Source organism: Trachymyrmex cornetzi, unplaced genomic scaffold, assembly GCF_001594075.2.
Source record: "Trachymyrmex cornetzi isolate Tcor2-1 unplaced genomic scaffold, Tcor1.1 scaffold1085, whole genome shotgun sequence".
Lineage (NCBI taxonomy): Eukaryota > Metazoa > Arthropoda > Insecta > Hymenoptera > Formicidae > Trachymyrmex > Trachymyrmex cornetzi.
The window spans coordinates 8,108-17,093 of NW_017295637.1; positions in this window are offsets into that span (position 1 = coordinate 8,108).

The window sequence follows — 8,986 nt, forward strand, 5'->3', positions numbered from 1 at the left end:
CTTAATACTACAGTCATGTACAAAGTTCTTTCTATATTCACCAATTTTAACCGTAATTTGCACATTTCTATTTTTCATCCTATGTAGGATGATAAATTTTTTGGATGTTACGATCAGAGTTGAGGAAGGCTGTGTCAAAATTGATAATTATAAAAAACCGACGAATTCGAGAAGATACTTGAGTTACAAATCGCATCACCCTGATGAACATAAGAAAGATGTTATTATAAGTCAATTTGATAGAATTCTTTTTCTTTCACATCCGGATTATCATAGGAGGAACATAAAAAACTTAATTAATGTTTTGCTTTTGAACGGTTATCCGTTGAACATAATATTCTCTACTATAAATTATAGAATAAAAACTTTATCGAAAAGAAAGAATTTGTATAAGAACAAGAATAATGTTAACAAAGAAATAGAGGATAGTAATTTAATAATAAAAAAATATTTTACAATACCTTATATACAGAACATTTCGGAAAAATTCAAGCGCATTGCAGACAAAAATAATTATAAGTTAACATATAAACCGATTAACACCTTAACTTCAGTTATTAAATTGGGTAAAGACAAACTGGAAAAAATGGAAAGTTCTCAGGTGGTGTATAAGATTAATTGCACAAATTGTGATTCAACATATGTAGATCAGACAAAAAGAAAATTAGGTACTAGGATAAAAGAACATAAAGCTGATATTAAGAAAACAAAGGATACTCGTTCGGTTGTGTCGGATCACCAAGTGAAATTAGGGCATAATTTAGATTGGGAAAATATTCAAATACTCGACACAGAGCTATTTTTTCATAAAAGACTCACGTCACAGATGATTTGTATAAAACGACAGATCAACGGCATGAATAAGCAGACAGACACAGAGAAATTTCCAGAACCATATTTTCCTTTGTTAAATATCTTAAATATAACGGCTTCCCTCTCCACTTGTTTACGATGTATATAAGTCGGAGATATACGTTGAGATGTTGGTTTGTCACCACAATTTGAAAGATACTGAAAGATCCGCGTTGACGTTACATACTGGATTATAAGATAGTGGAACATAGGTGCGTTTTAAGATATAACAGTTTTAATAGTTTCTTTTGTATTAATAATTGTGTTATTACTAGAATCAGGAAGTTTGTGTTCTATTCATTGAATTTATGCTGAGCTGTGATGTATTAAGAAAGATATGACTGATGGTAACGTTAAATTAACACAATCGTACAGGTATGTGATAAGAAAATAATTAAAATAAATTTTAGTTAGTTTTTGAATATTAAAGATAAAAAAATTTGATAGAATCTGGTAACTCTGTGTGATGCAGCAAGGATTTTTGATGTGACAAAGGAGATTAACAAAATATGCAGCTTATGTGACGGAGGAAAAAATGTATGACTTCCGTTTTAGGAGAAAAAAGAGAAAAATAATTTTTGTTTATGTAATGACAAATGCTAAAATTATATGACTAGAATTTATTTTTAAGTAAGATTGACGGCTTAACTAAATTGTATAATTATGTTGCGTATGATAGGATCAGTCTAATTAATTATAATAGTACTGTTAATACTGAAGATGGTCCGATTCGGACCGAAACGTTTATTTTGAATTCATGTGTTTAATAAAAGAATTGTAATAATCGCCACTACCACCTGGTGTTCGTGGTATATGCCTTTCAGACAAAGAATTATTTTTCATCTATTTCTATTGCACATGTTTTCTTAAATGAACCATTACCCTAAAAAATATCTATATTTTCTTTTATAAACTTATCTTTTAGACTAATCGTGTGGTTCTCAAGCATGTGTATTCTTTTGATTAAGTTATATTCACGACACGTTTGTAAACCTAATAATGGCATTGTCTCTGTATCAGCAATTACGAATTTTTTTCTCTTTGTCATATTTTTTATAGTACAAAGTAGTTCAGCTGTTCCTACTGATTTCATCTTATTTCCACCAAAACTTTCTAAAATTACATTAGTAGACTTTAATTTGTCTTTTGACATTTTAATCTTATTATAAATGCTTAACGGTAATATGTTTACATCCGCTCCTGTATCTAGTTTAAACTTAACATTATTCTTTTCTATTTGCACTGTTTCAAACCATCTAGCATCAATATTTCCTATTTCCAGATAATCTATGCAAAATGAACTTTCTTTTGATTTATCTGATTCTACATCTATTTGATCTGTAATTTCTTTTATTTTTTTAACCCTACAACTAATCGCAAAATGATTTAATTTACCGCATTTCTTGCACTTTTTTCCATAGGCCGGACATTCACGTGGACCATGTTTTGTACCGCATCTCCTACAATCGAACTTTTGTACTACTTCCTTGCCTCTGGCTTTGTTGGGCTTCTGTGTCATCTTTTTGCTGAGACTGTCCACTTCTACTTTGTCACCTTGTAGATTCCTTGCTTGATCCTTGGATATCTCAGCGGCTCTGCAGTAATCAATTGCTTTTTGTAGACTAAGATTTTCTATTCTTAGGAGTCTCTCTTGTAGTGCCTTGTCTCTGATTCCTAGTACAATTCTGTCTCGAATCATCCTGTCAGTCATTGTTCCATATTCACATGTTTGGCTTAGTTTCTTTATTTCAGTCAAGAAGTTTTCAAATTTTTCGCCTTCCTTTTGACTTCTGTTAAAGAACTTGAATACAACATTTTTCTTGAGAGAGCAATACTCTTCATAACATTGTAGCACATCCTCTAACTTATTTGTTGCTTCCTCCCGAGGTTGAATGTATTGTATAATTCAATACCATCTTCACCGATAATATTTAGCAATATGGCAATTTTAACCTCGTCCGATTTCTGTATGCTGCCTGTTGCCTTTAGAAATATCTCAAAACTTTGTTTAAATTTACGCCAGTTTTCACTGATATTACCATTTAGACTTAGTGCTTTTAGCGATTTACAAAATAGCTCAACTTTACAATCAGTTTCACTCGTGTGGGCCATGGCTAACCTCTAAATTTTCACAGACCTTGTCGTATATATTTATTTAATTTTTTGCCTTCACTTATTTTTTATTTAACAACGCTTTTTAGACTGCACCATGTTATATCTTGATTGTGGGACAAATAATATGCACTAGTAATGTAGTGATATATTTATTTGTCTCTGATCTACATACTAGTCACAGTGCCATAGTCTAACCGACGCTCTGTCATGGCGGGGGGGCGCCCTGCGCATGCTCTGTAACTTAACGCATATACAACAGTGAGATGCCGAAACTCATGATCAAAAAAAGACTGAGCACACGGAATAGGTAGTAGGTTGGATTTATCGGCTGAAGGAAGAGAAAAAGAGGCATGAAAGAGAGAGAGAGAGAGAGAGAAGTAGAGCGGAAAGAAGAACGAAAGTTAGGTAAAGTAAATGAATAATCAATTGTGGAGTGGTATAACGTCCAAATGCGCTGGAAGATAAGAGCAGCTGGAAAGTGAGCATGTAGATAGTCGGTTCTGAAGGTACCCATAGCTAAGTCACAAAGCTGGTGTAGTTTGTTGACGGCAACATGATCTCGCACGGAAGAAATCTTGAGAAAGTAGCATGATGCAAGAAGAATGACGGAATCTAAAGGAGAGTGTAAATTCAACCGTCTCGGCAAAGATAACATTAAGAGGCGTAGAAATGCGGTGCCAAAGCAGAGGCAAGGGGCTTGATTTTGGATGATTTAAAGTGCACGTGATCGACTATGATTCATGCCGAAAATATGAGCCGAATATTCTATCGACGCATGTAACATGTCCCTATATATAGTAAGTAGCATATGAGGGTGAGCTCCCCACCAAGTGCCTCTAAGAGCATGGATAATCTGGAGTATACGTTTGCCTTTATTAATAACAGATGTCATGTGAGCCTTGCCAGATAGTTTAGGGTCAAGCAACACTCCAAGGAAGCGAACCGTAGAAGCAGGTGAAATGTTCTGAAGCGAAATAGAGTAATTCATTTGCGTTAAAGACCTCTTAGTGGAAAAGATCAAAGCTGCGTTCTAAGCAAGGAGATCTCCAAGGCCACGCTCTCGCAGAAATATTTCTAATCTCTGGAGGGAGAGTTCAACGGATTGGATTGCAGACCTGGTATATTTCTGCGATGAGAAAATAACAATGTGATCCGCAAATTGGAGAAGTTCAGTGTCTGGATGAAGCGCATCGTTGACTTTTCTTAAGTAGATTTGAATAGCGTAGTGCTAAGGACAGAGCCTTGCGGGGTGCCAAAACGAAGTTCTGAGCGCAGAGATAGAGCCCTGACTGATGAACTGAACCGTGCGATAAGAGATAAGATTGGAGATAAAAGATAATAGAAGAGGAGGAAAATCTCTCTATAAGTTGTGAAGATCCTGTAAGAGGATAAGTGGGAGAACGTTATCGAAAGCCGATTTGATATCGTCGAATACCGCAACAGTCTCCTGCTTAGTTAAAAAGCCAGAGTGAATCTTGGCGACCAGAGCTGTGAGATTGTCCTGACAGGATCAAAACTTCTTGAAATCAAATTGATTGTTCGGTAAAAAATCAGACAGAGACTCAATGAGCCAGTAGAGACGATTCAGAGTCATCTTTTCCATGATCTTAAGTAAGCAGGAAGTGAGGGAGATAGGGCAAACACTACTATTATTAGACTTAGGTAAAAGATTAATCAAAGAGTGGGATCATTGAGAGGGAAAAATGGAGCAGCGGAAGAGATTATTAAAAATAGATAGAAGAGAAAGTAGGAGCTCTGTAGGGAGAGCCTTGATGATGCGATAGTCAATCCTATCGAGCTGGAAGAGGCTCTGACCGATTGGAGAGCAACACGAAGTTCATTGAGAGTGAAGGGATCATCAAGCCAGGCAAAGTTATCGATATGGCAAGGGGAACACAGGAATAGGTGGAGGAAGGAGGGCAAAACTTGTCTACGGCGTCCTTTATCGTGAGGGATAAATCGGCATACTTGTTCAGAGCAGATGAATTAGCGGGAATAAGACGGCGGTTGCGAAAGCGCTTGAGCATACGCCAGATGTCGGCCGTGGGAGTCATACCATCGAGAGAGCCGCAAAAAGCTTTCCACTGATACGCTTGGCTTTGTGAAGGGTCTTGCGGGTTTGTGAAACCACCGAGCGGTAAAAGACATAATTGTCCCAAGAGGGATATTGTCTGAAAATTTTAAGAGCCCTACTGTGTCGCTCCATCGCTGATGAGCACTCCAGGGTCCACCAAGGAGTCGGAGGAGGTCCCTTATTAATAAAAGATGCACGAGAAGCATTAGAAGAAGAAGGAGGCTTAGAGGGGGAAAACGTTCGTAGCTAGCAGAGATAAGATCCATAAAGGTGTTGTATTGAGAAACAGGAACGTCGGGATTAATATCGCTGATACTTTGAGAGATAGAATTCGCGTTGTCATGCAAGTATTGCACAATCTCCGCCCATTGGGATTTGGAAAGTTTAATTTTGTAAGAGAAAACCGAGGAAGTACGGACCATGCAATTGACCCGAACTTCTACAGGATGATGATCACTGCCAAAAAGGTCAGGCAGAATTTGAGTATCGCACAAAGAAAAGATGCGCGGAGAAGTGATAGCGAGATCAATGGTAGAGGAACGGGGGGGGGGGGGGGAAGATAGGGGAGGAGGGGGAGTTGAGAATCACCAAGTGATAGTTATCGATGCATCTGCCAAGCATTCGCCCAGCAGGATTAGTGCGTGAGCCGCCCCACATTGGATGGTGAGCGTTCAGGTCACTAAGCAGAATGAAGAAGTTATGACTATTAAGAAAGGAGGTGAGAGAAGAAATAGCAGTGACGAAAGCCGGTACATTAGGGTGTCTATAAGCACCGACAAGAAATAAGCGTGAATTATTAAAGGAAAGCGCAATGTCCAAGGTTTCGAAGGAGTCGTCGATCATAGAGGACAGATCTAAGGGTGAGTAAATAATCGGGTTGCGAATGAGGACCATCATGCCCCTGATATTGGCCAGATTGGAGTCTATGCGTAAGCAATCAAAGCCTCGCACTCGAAAATCATGTAGGAGACCTACACAAGTTTCAGCAAGGAACAGCATAGCCAAGGATTCCGCCAATTTCTCAATATCTCCCTTTTTACCGAGGGCGCCGCGACAATTCCAGTATGCTATTCTGATAGAGTGCAAATTAGACATTATTATTTAAGAAAGTTTGGAGGATATTGAGGCTATTATGGAAGTTAGGTCCGAATATTGTGATAAGTAACGTGCTAGGAATAGAATTAAAAATCTTCAGCAAGAATGAAATTATTCAACGAATGATTTGTGATAGATCGTTTGAGTTAGAATCCAAGGTGGGAACAGAGGGGAGAGGATTTGTTGGAGGACGGACGGAATGAACAAGAGGGGGAAAAGGAGGAGTGGGGGGGGGGAGGAGAGAAGGATGAGGGAGAAGAAGAAGAAGAAGGATAGACATGATCCGGAGGGGAAAGGTTAGGAGTTCTGCCGTTTGGTGCAAGAAGCAGTGAGTTGTGAGCTTCACGCAGAAGGTCGCGAGAATTCACAACACGATGGTCCGTAGACTTAACCTTATTAGTAAGCAAGTCATTACATTGGGTGCGAGTGGCAGATGGATGAGTGCTCGAGTGATATTCCCGAGCAGATAGATATTGCGATTGCCTATTGGAAGAGGAAGTCGTGCTCGTTACCGCCGCATAAGAGCGACCCGGTATATGGGATTGAGCATCGGGCTCGGGTGCATTGTATGCTTGTTCAGAGGCTATAAGGTCTTGGTAGCTTACGAGTGTACAAGCAAGAGTTGGAGATTGCGAGAGAGAAGGAAAATCAAAAGGATGAAGAGAATTAGAAGGGGGGAGGGGGAAAGAGAGGGGCACCGAGTCTAAGGCGTGCCTCGACATATGAAATATTCTCAAGGGTCGCTATCGCGTAGATTTGTTTTTGTCTTAGATAGGCAGGATACGCTAAGGAAGACGGTAGATGTCCCCCCCCCCGCATTTGCAACATGAAAAAAGAGTTAAAGTCCTCAAGGGACGTAGAAAATCGTTTATTAATGGATGCCTAGCCGCCGCCGGGATCCGACGAGGCAGAGACACTGTCCTGCATAGCAGGAACAAAAGGTTAAAAGCAGGGAGAAAAGAGCGTACTCACATGTAAAGAAGTAAAAGAAAGAGGAGAGCGCAGCAAGCGAGAGCAGGCCGAAGCCAAGGAAGCACAGGAGACAATCAGAAGAGCGCAGGCGCAAGAGGGTCCACACTGTACAGAAGCTCACGAGCGAATGCGGTCAAATGCGGTTGTAAGCGGACGTAAGGTTTAGTCGTGTCGTTAATCGTGCATGGATTGTGAACATTAATATAGAAAGGTGGTCACTTCTCATTTTGTGAAAATTTCCGAGGGACAGAATCTGTTACGTCCGGTGGACTCCACGATTTCTTCGTTTCGCGACCGTTCAATCAACAAAGTAAGATATGAACAAATTCAATTGATAATGTTGCGCCCACGCGACCGATTTGCGAGGTCGCTCTCACAGACACTCACATGCACTACCGAGCCGCCGAAATAAACAACACGGTCGTAAAAGAACAGAACGTTTATTGCAAAGGAGAACACAGTTAAGATACAAGATGGAGCAAAACACAAGAGTACGTTTTAACGTGTCGACAGCTCACTTCCGAATTCGTCTGTCTTGTTTGACAATTGATACCCTGTCGTCCGAGTAACGTGCGACCGATCGATACGGCACGGGCGTAGGATCGATATGGCACGGGCGTAACACTAATACAAATCCGAGAGAAGTTTCCAGACACAAAATCTTGTTTGCCTAGAATCGAGAGATCCGCGATAAAAACTCTCGTAGCATTGACTATCAAACGTTAAATCTCTTTTCGAGCATCGTAGAAAACGAAAATCAACATCAAATAATGGTCAAACAACGTTGGTACCAAGGCGCTAAGCCAGGCCACGAAATAATCTCCGCGATAATAAGAGCGATAGCGCAAACCGACGCTCGAAAGAAGATGAAATGTTTAACCATCTCACACCAATATCACGCGGGCCCAACGATAATGGTCCCACGCTTAGGCTTAAGACAGGGTTATAAATCTAATAATGACATTTTCCGACACTGAGAAAAATCAACACGAACCGCGACTCTCGATTAACTAATCTAGGGGTATTCATCCATCGCTCAACGTGAGAACGAATAAAAAATGACACAGCGGGTGGAGCTAACCGGAAGGCAATTTTCCAATGACGAATCGAAACTGTATCACCTCAGAATCCTGCGAACTTGATTCCCCAATTTCCCAATTAGACACACCCTACCATGGAACCTCCCCCTAAACGATCCCTATATAAACCGCGACATCGCGAGACACCGGGCAGAGATAGAAAAAAAAGGAAGAAAGGGCTTCTACACAGATAATAAGTCATTAAACTCAGTGCGCCCTTCGTACATTTAAACACTAAACTCAGTGCACTCTTTGTGCATTTAAACACTAAATTCAGTGCGCTCTTTGTGCATTTAAACATTAAACTCAGTGCGCTCTTTGTACATTTAAACACTAAACTCATTGTAAGTGCTTATTGGACTACATACAATTAGATCGAAATGGCGGTCGAAATAGCCAATAGGAAGGTTGTCGGCATTTTGGATCAGATAAAAGAAATGCGCTTCTTTGGTATATCTAGAGCTTTAAGAGAACAGAGGCCGAAATCCTACTAGCGGAGGAAGGAAAAAGGTTTAAGGGCAACATGATGTGTATGAAGCAGAATCGTCCGTGCGACCCCTGAAAAAGTAAGAAGATGCAAAATTGATAATTGCTAATCATTGATCATTTCACATGAAAAAATAGAATGTCATCTTTAAAATGCTTCCTCATCGAGCTCGATATAATCATTTTTCATTATATTTCCAAATTTCAAATACCACTTCATTAGCTAAAATTAGTATGGTTGTAATTCTTCCTAATATAAACTGCATAGAGTCCGACTAGTTGGAATTGAACATTATTGTGCGTGTGCGCGCGC